The sequence below is a fragment of the Hipposideros armiger genome, unplaced genomic scaffold, assembly GCF_001890085.2.
Source record: "Hipposideros armiger isolate ML-2016 unplaced genomic scaffold, ASM189008v1 scaffold_234, whole genome shotgun sequence".
Taxonomy (NCBI): Eukaryota; Metazoa; Chordata; class Mammalia; order Chiroptera; family Hipposideridae; genus Hipposideros; species Hipposideros armiger.
Window position 1 is genome coordinate 1,968,515 of NW_017731584.1, and position 15,501 is coordinate 1,984,015.

A 15,501-nucleotide genomic window follows, 5' to 3' on the forward strand; every position below is an offset into this window, starting at 1 on the left:
AATGATAGTTACAAAGTATTTATAGGATGGAAATAGCCATTTTTTTTCCTAAACAAGCATACCTTCTGTTGGGCAATTTTAAATATTTTAATTATGAAATTGCAATAGTAAATGATATCAATGTTTACTCATTTTCACTCTTCTCCTTTTTTGCTTTATCGCCTTCAGTTAGCAATGCAATTTTGCAAGTTGAGGAATGGCTGTATCGGCGACAATCCCTTATTCCTTGTCGGGCTTTGACTTTGTTCACCAAGCAACTTTCCTGAGGATGCAAAGTGGCTGTAGGTTCTCTGTTGAGACACCCCACAGGCCTGTCTGTGGCAGAGCCCCGGCACCTGCGATTTAATCATGCTCATTCTTAATTTCATCAACAGTTCCATCAATAATTCTGTAAGTTATCAGACTAGATACTATCAGCTCTTTCCAGGACTGCTCAAGATTGCCCATTTCAAAGGATGAGGTGACATGGTGTTCTTTTCTGAGTCATGACTCCATATTTTAGATAATTTTGTGTAAGTGCTCAGACATGGCCAGGTTCCCTTTTGACATTATTTCATATGGAAAAAAATCTAAGAAGGTTGGTTCCATTTAGGAACATACATTAAAATTATCCAACTTGCATACTACTCTCATAATATATAAAAGTAATACTAATCATAACACTTCATATATGTCTCCTTGTAGCATAGCTGCAACAAAAGAAATAGGTCTCATGGTAGAGTTCTCTTTTTAGCATTCTCCACAGGATAAATCCAAAGTAGGCTAAAGCAGATCTCCAATATCCAGTGAAATGAGTAATCTTTTGTGAACAAAGAGGGAAACATGCCTTTAGCGTCCATCAAATATTTCGGCCTTAAAAAAAAGCAAAGGCTGGAAAGATGGCTCTTGGAAGCCTCATCTTACCTCATCTTCAGGTTGTGAGATGGTAACGGCATCTTTCCCAGATTGTGTGGAGACCTGTTTCTTTACAACGGAACCATCAGGCATGTCCCAAGGTAAGCCACCAGTCCCCAACCCTACCGCCCACTAAAATTAATTTCATTGTTGAGTACAAGAGCAATGAGAAAGAAGGAATGGAGATGCAACAAAAATATGAAATATAGAGTGGCTTTTTACTGTCTCCTTGTTGGACTGTATAATATGTTTGGGAGGGTCACGTATAACCTGATTCTTTTCCAAAACATGTGGATTTACCACATCTATGGAACAAGTTTAAGGACCATCCTTTCCCCAGTTCTCCCCTGGGGGAGGCTTGCTATCTCATTATGAAAAGTGCCTGTGCAGCCTGGGGAAGAGCCCCTTGGTCTTCCTTTAAAGCCACATGAGCCATTAGAGGAAAATCAAACTGAATCAACCAGTTCAGAGACACCTAACAGTCCCCAAAGGCTCTCTTCCTGCTTTCACGCTCCTGAGAAGCCCTGGCTTGCAGTACTTTTGGTATCCCATGTTACAGAGCTCACAAAAAGATGGTTTGGTCTTGAGAACCATGCTGACAGGACCGCCCGTTGGCTGTTCCTCCAGGCCTGTCTTCACTCAAAGGCTCCAACTCCACTGCCCATCCACAGTTAGCAGTGGGAGGCTCTGTGGAATTTATCTCTCCAGATTTTCTAGCTGTAATTATAGTTTCTCATTTACAATGGAACGTTACACTCTTTTTGGAGCTACTTCATATACTTGGCAGCCGACTAAGGTGATCATATGTCCTGTTTTTCTTTCTTTCTGTCTTTCTGTTAAAACCGGGACAGGTCTTTGTTTTTGCTGAAGTTTGCCGTTTTCTCCTTGTTACTGATGTGCAGCCTCCTTTGTGCTGACGGCCAAGAAAATTCTGGATTGCTGCCCTGTTTGCCTCCAGAGACTGATGCAAACTCTTCAAAGTAAAGTCAGTGTTTTTATTTTTTTCCAAAATAGAATTTACCAGAAACAAGACATCTTCATGCTTATGAGGACCTTGCTGTCTCCTGCAAAACTTTCAAAGACTGACAGCCTAGACTTGTCCTCTTTGAGATTTGCAAATGTGCTTGAAACCACTTGACACAAAATGGTTTCAGCAAGGGCAACAATGAAGTTAAGCCTCAATTTTAGTTTATTTTTTTTTCAGTTTTTCATTTGGCACCAACAGAAAAATGTTTAAACATATTTTCAGTTGGATGTTCTTTGGGCAGATCCTGAAGAAGACTGTGAGTTCTCAGTAAATGTATGGCCATAAACCAATTTGTTTAACCCAAGTTCCCCCAAATCTGTGTGTGTTGCCGCTGTCATGAAAAAAGACTATCAAATGCTGTGTGACAGGCTCTAGTTAAATGAAGCATGATCAGCTCCTTCCCTTATATGCACCAAAGAAGGTGTGCTGTTGTCCTTTCCCGAAGCCCCCACACACTATGCTGTCTTATTTCCCTAAGACTGGACCTCCCTAATTACTGAGACAGAAACAAACAAATCATCCATTCCTCTCCTCCAGACCATTTAAGTACATTATCCATTTATTTGGTGTTTGGCTCGAGTTTTAATGAGTCATTTAATAACCCCTGTTCACAGCAAGTAAAGTTGCAACCAGCTGGCAGCCACAACTCACAGAGTTGTTAACCGCTCCAGCCAGGATCAGACCCCGCGCTCCAGCCTTCCTGAAGGGCATTATGTAGGCTTGTTCCAGCTCTCGTGGCAGGAGTTTCATGCAAATCTGTGCCTTAGGTAATGAAATGGCCATGAGAACACTAAGGGTTTTGGAAAATAGATGTCAGTTTCTATTGTAATGACTGGAAGGGCTATTGATAAAGCTGTTTGAGGCCAGTTATTATCAGAGAGTGAGAGGCTGCATTCCACTCATGAGGCCGTCAGCGGCTCCACAGAAACCTCAACTGCCTGAATCCACAGGAAGGTCATTTTGTATGAAAGGTCAGTGGCACTCAGGAATGGAGACTAGATGACAGAATGGTCGTGAAGGAGGACAGATGCTCCCACATCAGCCCTGCACTCTGTATTTTTATGAACAGCTTTTATTTAAAGACATCACCTCTCTACTCATTTTTTTTAAATGGAATTTACCACTTTCTACTTTGATAGTTAATAATGTATTATGCTTGTGTATGGACTGTTTACCACTGCACCCCCTGCCTGGGATTTCCAACCCCGATCTCTACCCTCTACTTCGCTAGTCTACTTGGCACATAGGAGGCACTCAGAAAAAATGGTTACATAAATATGTGTAGTACATGTTCATTTTTAAAAAAAGTTAAAAATGTAGAAACATATAAAAAAAATAAAGAAATTACGAGATAATAAAAGTCATCCATATAGCCTAACCCACTAAACAATATCATTAACATTGTGGGAAGGCACATATACTCACCCACTGCTACATGGATCTAGCCATAAAAGTGTATATATCAAAATTAGTATTTTTAAAAGCCCCTCTCTCATTTATTTTTGAGAATTCCCGAAAGGGGGGGGGTCTCAGTCTGGTTCCTAATCAATCAGTCTATATCAGTGGATCTCAGCTGGGTTGGTTCTGCCCACCCCAGCCTCATGGGGACACTTGACAATGTTGGGAAACATTTTTGGTTGTTGCTGTTGGGGTGGGGATGGGAGTGCTACTGGCATCTACTGTGTAGAGAGAGACCAGGGATGTTGTTCAATTTCTGACAGTGTACAAGACAGTCTCCACCCCCCACTCCTCCCACCAACAAAGAATTGTCCAACCCAAATGTCAATGGTACTGAGGTCAGAAACCCTAATCTCCATTCTTCCTTTCCTGCTCTGCCCTTCTGGCCATGCTCCCAAGTCTGTGAAGCCTACAAGTGAAGTCTCCTTCCACTGTTTCTCTGCTCATTATGCCAAGACTGAGGCCTTTGCTGAGTGTGCCTTCTCCACATCCTTACACTGGTCACTAGGTACAGCTGGTAAAGCTACTTGGAGAAGTCTCCTCCATTGCTGGCCCTACTCAGTATAGAAAAAGCAGCTCTTGCTGAGAGTGCCATCTCTACTCCTCTCAGCGTTTCCAGATGGCTGGTGCCAAGAAGGCACCTGTGCAAAGACAGTGAGAAGTGCCCCTCTACCCACCTCTGTGCTCTGCACGTGGGCACCATGATTCATAGGCTGCTGTGCTTGTGCCACAGACTCAAAGAGATTCACTCCTGACCATCGTTTATTGCTAAGATGTTCACAAAGTTTGTCACAAAAAGTAGTTTCTGTTCTCATTTGTCTAAATGTATAGCTTAAATTGAGTTCAAGGGGGCAGAGAAATCTTGATCTTCATCAACATTTTTCTTATCCCGGCCCTGTTCAAACCTGAAATCCCCCCACCCCCAAGTCCCATTTGTAATGTGGGTGTCAGGGGACACTGGGTAAGAAGGACAGAAGGAGACAGAAAACTGTTTGGAAAGCAGCACTTGCATTGGCCTTTCAAAAATGCCCTTTGTGTTAATTTTGCTCCCTTTTCCCATTAAAATTTTCTAGTACTTTTTCAGATATATAGAAAGCTATTATTTTTTTTCATTCAAATACTCTCTTACATTTTCAGTAGCCTTATATAATTTAATTTACTTAAGTCCCTCATGTTCTTTATTAAATATAGTCTGGTACTTTTGTGCTTTAGATTGCTATTGTGCAAGATCTTGATAAAAAATGATATATTTAAACTTTTTGCTGACTGTAACATATATATAAATATAAATAGCTATATATTTTGTTTCCAAAGACTTATTTTATTAATGGAAATACCTTTTCAGTTAATTCTCTTGGATTTTCTAGGTACTCTTACACCATCTGAAAATAGTGATAATTTGTTTTCTCATTTCCAGGACACTTGTGCAGACAGGATAAAAAAGTACCTTATCTAGGTAGATGTCTGCATGGGTGGCTGGTTTGCTCCATGGATAGTGCTTCTATGAAAAGTGCAACCAAGTGCTCCTGCTTTGCAAATGCAACACCACCCCAGGATACAGTGCATTGAGCAAAACAATGGCTGTATTTCAGCCCCTCTTCAACTCTGGCTAGAAGTCCTAGACAGGGAGCAATCTGCTTACATATAGGAGGGGGTCCCACCCAGACCCCTTTCATTTGAATTTGAATTTTCCCCCCTATTTCAAGTTTTATTGCTTTGGTCCAAAGTTGTAGGATGAGGTTAAATAGGAATGGTAATAGCAGTAGTTAGCTAGTTGTTTCTTTAATGTTACTGAGACTGCATTTGTATTTCATCATGAAGTATGCTGATTTGAGATAGATATTTGCTGATATGAGATAGGCATGCATTAGTATTCACCTGTATAAATGGCTTTCCTATTTTCCAGTAGTGACCCATTAGAAAATGGAAAATAGCTCCTGTCAATGACACCAAAGAAACATTAAAATAAACTTAACAAGAAATGTGCATGATATATATATGAGAAAGATCACAAAACTTTCATTCAGAGCATTAAAAAAAGCTTTAATTAGTGGTAAGACATACTAATTCCGAGTTGAAAGGACTCCAAGTCAGAAAGATAATCAATTCCTCATAAATTAATACATAAGTTCAATGTGTTACAAATAAAAATCCCAGGAGGACTTTTATGTAAACTGATAAGCTGATTCTGAAGTTCTTCTGGCAGAGGAAGTGCTCAAGTATAATTTAAAATTGAGACACTTCAAAAGGGGGTACTTGCCATATGAAGATTCAATGTGTATAAACTATAATAATTTTGAAATTGCAGTACTAGTGCAAGAAAGGTGAATATATCAGTGTTACTGAAAAAACAGTCTAGAAATATATGTGTGTGGGTGTTTATAAAATTCATATATATACATATACATAACAATGTTAGCTTTCTAAATCAATGGTAAAAAATAAACTACCAAACAGATGAATAAACAATGTTGAAATAATTGTCTATCAATCTAACATAAAATAGACAAATCTAATTCATATCACGCACATACACAAAAAATTATCAAATGAATTTAAAACCTAAATGTAACAAACTATATTATAAAAGAATTAGAATAAAACATGAGAGCTTTACAGATACATATAATTTAGGATATGCTAAGGTTTTCTCAAAAAAGACATGAAATCTAGAAGTAATGTATGAAAAAAATAGAGCTGTATAAAAAAGATTAAAATTGACTAGAAAAATGACCTGAAAAATTAAGATAAATGGCAAATTACAGATTGGGATTAAAAAATAGAGCACACATAGTAAGCAAAAGGTTAACATCATATATATACGAGTATGTATATGGAGCTCTCACAAAGCATGATGACAAGTATTTTAAGAATAATCTCTTAATCATCATAACAGACGAGGAACTAAGACACAGAGAAGTTATGTAACTTGTTCAAGTTAATTCAGCTCGAAAGTAATGGAGACTAGATCTCAATCCAGGAAGTCTCTCCACAGCTGTACTCTGAAACACCATGACTTCCACTCCCAAGACTGAAGCTACCAGTATTGTGAATTTAGGTTTAAAAGAATTTCTCATAGACTGCGCGTGAGAGTTTACATTAACACAAACGTTTAGAAAGGAGATTTAGTAATAGACACATTTAAAACCTAAAGTATGTTGACCCTTCAGATCACCATTCCTCTTTGTTCTCATCAATGCACAAGGACTTTCTATACTGTGGCATTATTTATATTTGGTGTCTAATTTGATAATATTTTATCTCTCTCCGTAACTGTATGTATACAAAGTTTTATTTATAAAATGAAACATATTATAGACCTATGAATGTGTATCTACCAGTCTGTTTGTTTATTTCATTAAAGAGTTCTGTAAGAATACACAGCAATCTGCTGCTGGTGCTCACCTCTTGGGAGGTGACAAATGGGAGATGCAGGTGTGGTTAGGGATGTGAACTTTCACTTCTTAATATACAGGTTTCTGTATTGTTCAGTTCTATAGTGAGGCTGTGATATTAAAAAAAAAAAAAACCAAAAGGAGCTCTACTTCTAGTCATAGTTTTTAAAAGAGACTCTTTTAAAACTGAGCAATGAATTTCACATATTGTCCATTGTTTTTTTGGTTTTTTTCCTCATTACCATGACATAGATTTTCTTATTTGGCTGATTGATTTGAAATAAAATATTAATAGATTTTCCTAATATTAGATGATCCTCATATTTATAAGATAAAGTCTTATTTTTTTCAAAACTTGATGTTCCACCAATATATGCTTAAATTTTATGGCCAGTATTTATTTAGAATTTTCAGATCTATTTTCACATACAAAAATGGGTCTATAATTATCTTTTTGTGTGATATTTTTGTTAGGTTGTTACAGCATTTAAATGCTGGCTTTATAAAATGAACTTGGTAGCTTTCCATTTTTTTTTATACGCTGTGCCAAAATTTGTGTAACAATGAAATTAGTTGTTACTTAAAACTTTGAGGAAACTCGCCAATAAAATTAATTTTTATAATTAGCCGTTGTTAAGTAAAACATTTTTTTTTTTTGACTTCCAGTTTCTGGGTCTACACATAAGGACCTTGGAAGTCACCACTCTGTTCTAACAACAAATAAAAAGATGAACAGACTTAAAAATGAACAACTCTTCTTAGATCCATAAGAGAGGTGAGGACACAGGGCAAACTGCTGCCCCCAAGATTAGAGAGACTGACAGGTGAATACAGGGAGTTGTGGTTTATCTGAGCAGAGGCTCATGAGCAGAAACTGTCATAGGAACCAGTGCCAAAGTAGGAAAACCTGAACTGTAATTATTGAAACTCTGAGAGTTAAAAACTTCAAGGGGACCCAGTGATAGGGAAATCCATAATATTGTGAAATTTACTTCTAGGAGCTAGACAAGATACCCACAGTAAATATTGGAGAAAAATGCCCTTGGATTTTAGTGGGGGAGGGGAGGAACCATTTTTAAACATGCTAGACCATTCTGTCCTTCTTAACAAGGCCTGCTTTCATCGTAAACTTGTTAAGTAGAGCATAACCCATTGGGGCACTGCTACAACCTAACTGAATTAGGGAAAGGAAATACCCAACTCCAGCCCATTGTAGCCATCCTGTCCCACCTGAGGGGGAAGAAAAAAACAAGAAACATTTGTGAAGTTCATAGTCCAAAGGCACAGGTTCACTAAAAGACTGAGAACTAATCATAAGACAGCAGAATATTTCCTCTCCCCTCACACCTCACCACCACGTTACTAAAGGCCTATTTACAGCAGTTTCTTTTATCCAGTAATCATCATGTCCAGCTATCAAGAAAAAAATTACAAGGCATACCAAAAGGCAAAACGCATAATTTGAAAAGTCCAAGTAAACATCAGAGCCAGACATGGAAGGGATGTTGGAATTATCAGACTGGGAATATAAAGCTATGATGAATATGATAAGGGTGCTAATGAACAAAGTAGACAGCATAAAGAACAGACAGGCAATGTAAACAGAAGGATGGAAGCTCCAAGAAAGAACCAAAAAGAAATAGTAGAGATCAAAAACATTGTAACAAAAATGAAGAATGCCTTTAATGGGCTTATTAGTAGGCTGGACACAGCTGAGGAAAGAACCTCTGAGCTAAAAGATATAGTAATAAAATTCTCAAAAACAGAACAAAGGGTGAAAAAAAAAACCCGACAAAAACTCAGAACAATGTCCAAGGACCGTGCGATAACTACAAAAGGTGTAACATACACGTAATGGGAATACAAGAAGGAGGAAAAAAAGAACATAAAGAAATAGAAGCTATATATGAACAATAATGACTGATAATTTTCCCAAATTAATGTCAGACACCAAACCACAGATCCAGGAAACAAAGAGAATAACAAGCAGGTTAAATACTCCCCAAAACTGCATCCAGTCATATCATTTTCACACTATAGAAAATGAAATATAAGAAAAAAAGTCCTGCAAGAAGCCAGAGGAAAATCACCTTAACTATAGAGGAACAAAGATAAAAATATATCCACTTCTCTCAGAAATCATGCATGCAGCAAGAGAGTGTACTGAAATATTTAAAGTGTTGAGGAAAAAAAATGCCACTAACCTAGAATTCTGGACCATGTGCAATTATCCTTCAGAAGTGAAGGAGAGAGATTTCACTTTTTTTTGGACAAAAGAAAAATTGAGGGATTGTTTTTGTTAGTAGACCTGCCTTTCAAAAAAATGCTTAGAAGTTTTTAAGAGAGATGAAAAAAGAATATAGGTCAAAAACAGATCTACATAAAGAAAGGAAGAGCATCAAAGAAGGAATAAATGAAGGTAAAATAAAATTTTTTTATTATTCTTAATTGATCTAACACAACAATTTGTTCAAATAATCATAGCAACAATATATATGCTTATATATGCTTATTTGTAAGTGAAACGAATAATTGCCATGACTGAAGAAAGGAATCAGGATTATTTTATTTTTATAAGCTATTCACACTACATGTGAAGTGATAAAGTTTTATGTGAAGAGGACTTGAACTAACTGTAAATGTATATTGTAAACTCTAGGGCAATCACTAAAAAAAAGTGAAAAAATTAAGTATGACTGATAGCTAAAAAAAAAAAAAAGGAGAGAAAATGAAACTTTGATAAGCCAGATGAAATGGACCAATTCCTCAAAAGACACAATGTACCAAAACTCACAGAAAGAGAAATAGACAATCTGACTAGGCCTTTATCATTTAAAAATTGAATCATTAATTAATAACCTTCAAAAACAGAAAGCAGCAGGTCCAAATGGGTTCACTGGTGGATTCGACCAGACATTTAAGGAAGAAATTATAGCAATTCTCTACAATAATTTTTAGAGGATAGAAGCAGAAGGAATACTTCTAATTCCTTCTATGAGGTCAGCATTACCCTAATACCAGAACCAGACAAAGACATTATAAGAAAAGATAACTACAGACCACACAGACCAACATCTCTCATAAACATAGATGAGGTCCTCAACAACATAAAACCTCAACAAAATATTAGCAAATTGAATCCAAAAAGTATAAAATGAATTAATACCACAACCAAGTGGGATTTATCACAGGTATGTAGGAAACTTCATTAAAATTAAAAACTTCTGCCCTGTGAAAGACAATATCAAGAAAATTAGAAGACAAGACACAGGCTGAAAAAAAATAATTACAGAAGACTCATCTGATAAAGGACTGCTATTCAAAATGTACAAAGAAGTTTTCAAACTAAACCACAAGAAAACAAACAACATAAATAAAAAATGGGCCGAAGACCTTAACAGACACTTCACCAAAAAAACATATGTAGAAGGCAAATAATCATACAAAAAATGCTCCACATTATATGCCATCAGAGAAATGCAAATTAAAACACCACCACTACACACCTATTAGAATGGCCATAATTCTAGAACACTGACAATACCAAATGATAGCAAGTGTGTGGAGTAAAAGTAACTCTCAAACATTACTGGTGAGAATGCAATAGGGTACAGGCACTTTGGAGGTCAGTGGTTTTTTGTTTTTTTTATAAAACTAAACATACAGGCGTACTTCAGAGATATTGTGCATTGGGTCCAGACTACCACAATAAAGTGAGTATCTCAATAAAGCAAGTTGTAATCTTTTTTTCAGGTTTAAGGTTTTTCCTTCAAGTTGTCAAAATGCAGCATCTATGAAGTTCAATAAAGGGAAGCATAATAAAATGAGATTACATCTGTATTTTTACCATATATTCCAGCAATCGTGTTCCTTGGCATTTACTCAACTAAGTTGAAAACTTATTTCAACACAAAAACCTGTACATGGATGTTTATAGAAGCTTTATTCATAATTGCTAAAACTTGGAAGCAATCAAGATGTCCTTCAGCAGATGAATGAATAAATCAACTGTGGTATATCAAGACAATAGAACATTACTCTGTGCTGAAAATAAGTTAGCTATCAAACCATGAGAAGACATGGAGGAACCTTAAATTCATATTACTAAGTGAAAGAAGCCAATCTAAAAAGCTTAGATACTGTATGATTTTAACTCTATGACATTTTGGAAAGGCAAAACTATGGAGACAAAAAAAAAAACAGTGGTTTCCAGGGGTGGTAGGGTAGAAAGATGAATAGGCAGAGCACAGAGGACTTGAAGGACAGTGAAAATAGTCTGGATGATATTATAATGATGGATTACACTTTTGTCCAAACCCATAGAATATAAAATACAAAAATTGAACCCGAAGGTAAACTTTAGGTGATCATGATGTGTCAATGTACGCTCAGCTTTGATAAAAAAATCGTGAGTGATGTTGATAATTGGGGAGTCTATGCATGTGTGGGAGCAGAAGGTCCATGGGAAATCTCTGTACCTTCCTTTCAATTTTGTAAACCTAAAACTGCTCTAAAAAAAGTAGTCTTAAATTTTTTTTTTTTTGGTATCGTCAGAGTTTCTCCTACTTCCTGAATTATTAGTTACATCTATTTTACTAAAAAATTTAATTTAATCCAGTTTTTTAACTTTTATATGTAATAGTGTCTTATGATTTATAATTCTCTCTCTATACTGTAGCCCTTTGGTAATTTAATTTTTATTTGTGCTCCTTTGATTAATTAATTAGATTTTCTAGAGATTTACTATTTTCCTTTTTTTTTTTTTCTTCCTAAGAACCAGCTCTTATATTTTTAAGGATTCAAATTAGAGTATTTGCTTTGATTTACATTTTTGGAATATTTACTTTTTGACATTACTCATTAGTTTGTTTTCCTAAAATAACTTTTTTAGGAAATATGCCTGTGTTTTATTTTTCTTCCTCGGATTTGATATACAGACTTGATGTTAATAATCTCATTTTGTTTATGCAAAACTGGTCATCCACAAAGTTAAAATTATGCCATTAGCTACTGTCCCCATTTCATGTAGAGTGGCAATTCTAATGAATATGTAAATATGGTGATTACTTTTAGAACAAAATACATATATGTTTACAAATAAATAGCTCACTTTTTGTTGTTTTTCTTACGGAATCATAGAGGCATTAAATGGAACTGATTATGGAGTTGGTATATAAAATAAAATAGACAGTTTACTTAGGTGGAAAAAAAGCATCTCAGTATCTTAATAGAAATTTCTAGACTGAAGGAAGGAATTCTTATCCCCAGCTAACACCTATACAGTGAGGAAGGCAAAGGACATGCATTTACATAGGATAAAAAGAAAGGCACTTTCTGAACTAGAAATCGTGCACTTTCTCTTTTCTGAGGCAGCTCTTCTCCTACCTTGTTTCTCACTTGGTGGCTGATAAAACATTTCTGAGTATTTAGTTCTATCAAATAGCTGAAGTTCTCAATGGTACTTCAGAACAACCTAGCCCAGTGTTTTTAATTCATTTATTTGTATGGTTAGGTGGAGAGATTGGGAGTATGGTTTGGAAAACGCCGCCCTTTTAGAAACATCCTGAATTCCAGATAAGAGAGAAATGCCATAAGATACTATAATAACAAATGAATTAGCACAAAGCTATGGGAAGCTTCTCAGTTTGCAAGTCAGTCAGGGCTTTGCTTAACCCTGGCCCCTGGACTCTAGGACTATAACTATGGCAGGATAGTGAACCTGAACTTCATCATCAATTGATAACAGGAATGATAGTACCTACCTTTCAGGGTTCTTGTGAGGATCAAATGTAAACTATGTGTAAAACATTTTTAGAACTCTATATAAAACACTGTTGAATAAGTGGTAAATCTATTTTTACTATGATGATGTGACTATCTATTATTTCAAAAAAGAGATCCAATGTCTTTTGTGATTTCCAGTCGAAGGCATTCTTGACATTCTTCAGTCATATCCTTGGCACGCTTCTGTCATTCAGCCCTGTAATTACTTTCATGACACAGGCAATTCAGTTGCACAAACATTTACCAAGTGCCTGTTCTGCTCAGTACTAGAGTCTAGGTGGTAGAAATATGAGAGAAATGAGGCTCCTCTTAATAAATGTAGATTCTTATTCATAAATTCACACCCTGATTATCTGACCCATCAAACAATTCTGATTAGCAAACACTGTATGTCCAACACTGTCTTCTAAGTTCAATTTGCCTGAGGCATTACTCCTTTGAGTACCATGGAATTTTACTGCTCTCATCCATTTAACTTGTCTTACTTTTATGTGAAATCAGATGTGAGAACAGGAAGAACCTGGGAAGAACTTTTGGCCCTTCGGTGGTCCAAAGTGGAAACAGTTACATTTTATTAAAAAATGAGGGAGTTTAGCAAAGCGTTTTAAAATAGAATGATATGGGAGCTCAGCAGGTCATGGAAATGCTTTCAGAGGAATTTGCACAAGGACTCTCTTAGGGGGTAAAGATCAAAGATCAGCCATCCACAGCATAAAGGGTGCAGTGTTTTTCATCTTAGCTTGTTCAGTATCATAAATAAACAGGGATATTGTGTGCATGGCTTGGTTGTGGCTCTCTGGATTTGTGAGGTAAGGAAACATAATTTCTACATATGAAAAGAATGTGAGGGGGATGCAATAAACTTTCAGATTTCAGGGGTGTAGGAAGTGGGCTTCCATTCAATATTTATGTGTAATCCTCCAGGATTCTGTGAATTAGTCTTTCCTTTCGACTGTGTCATGTTTGATTTAAAAGGAATACAAGTTCGTGTATTTAACAGAAGTTACCTTCACTATCTGTTTTTCTTTTCTCTGTCAGAATATATTAAGAGAACCAGCTTTTAAAATGAGTTTGTAAAGTCAGGATTTTCACACATTTGTTTAACAGCCCCACACAATACAACATACAGTGATAATCCAAAGTAAATATGTAAAGGCAATTTAGGTTATAACATTTTGATTTTTTTCTGTGACTGAGTAAGGAAGAAAATACCAGAATAGGCCTATAAACATCTTTGGTACCCTTTCTGAACTAAGCTCTGTAAGATAGCCTCCTGCCAAGGAAGGAAAATCTGGATTAGACTGTTTCCTTTCAGTTATCTAGGGGCACGTATCTGCTTGGGTTAGGTATGATCTTAAGTAAATAGAGGCAAAAATGGATGGGTGGGAGTTTAGAATGTCTACTCATTCTGTCTATATTATGTAGGTATTCACTGCACCAGTGTCGTGCAGATTTTTCTGTGAAACAGTATTTCCGAGATATTAATTGGTATGAAATACTTCTAAAGGGTCTCGCTGTCAAATGAGTTTTAACTAAGTTAACCAGGCTTACTCAGTGCATTCAATATTCAATAAACCTTGTAAATTTCCAAGAAATAAATACAATATCTATTATTTCCTAAATACTCAAAGAGTTGTGTTTATATGTTTTCCAGATTTTTTTCCCCCCAGGAATATGCTACTCAGAAACAGAGTATTATAGATACAATTCCCAAATTATTTACTTATTACAATTCTTACTTTTTTCTCAATGTTTGGCCTTCTCAATTTTGTCCTTGGTAGCATTATGGAGTGGAGTCACAGACCATCTGCTAGCATCACTTCATATGACTGATTAAGGAGAGTGTTAATGTGTAATCACCCAGTGATATTTGAACCATAGCATTACTCAGAGAGACTATATGGGAATACTCTCCTCTAGGCTAACTGGATAACTACAGAGAGTTATATTTGTCCTGAGAAATGGATTTTAAGAGGTTTACATCAATCGGGAGGAAGTCCATAGAAAACAACAGGATGATGAGGGCCACCCAAAGCCTTCTAATAAAAAAATATGAAAGGAGTTGGAAACATTTAGCCTGAACACAAGATTATTTAAAAACTACTAAGTGTTTAAACACTTGTAAGAATGACATTTAGAAGAGTAATTACATGTGTGTCACCAGAGATAAAACTTGATCTAAAATGTAGACATAACCAGGTTGCAGATTTTTTTACTCTAAGTCAGGAGATGCTTTCTTGTCGTCAGGATTGTCCAAGGATGGCTGTGTGCCCTTAGGAGGCAGTGCTGTTCAGAATTCAACTGAATGAGTGCTCAGCAGGAACATTTCACGGGGACATGGGCCTTAGTTAAAAAATTGAAGGATGAGACGACAAATAAGATCCTCTTAACCTAGAGGTTTTGTAAATTTCACTATAAAATTTCACATTAAAGTTAAAATCCATGTAAACAAGAATTTTTCATACCTCAATTCACAAGATTCATATTTTAAGCAGTATCTCAAAAACATGGTATTATTTCAACAGATGCATTTGAAGTTCTTTAGGACTCTTCTGTGTGCATTTTTGTAAATAATTCAGAGAATAGAACTTTTAAGTAAATTGTTCAGTCCTTTGAGAAGTAGAAATGAACTAACAATGACTTCAGATTTGATAAATGTTTTATTTAGTGACAGAGTAAAGCGAGCTGTGACAAAACCCAGATTATATAGCCAGAGCAGTAGCATATAAAGACATTTTAAAAATCTGCGATTTTTATATATGAAATTCAGCTACTGTCCTAATGTCATTAGTATAGTTATCTCAAAATAATATTGAAAATAATAGCTACTTTTTTTATTTTTTATTCCCAAGGCAACTTACCCTGAGCCAGGCACGTTTGTGCCTCACAGTAACCCAATGGAGTAAGAACTATTAGTACAAATGACAAAACTGAGACTATCAG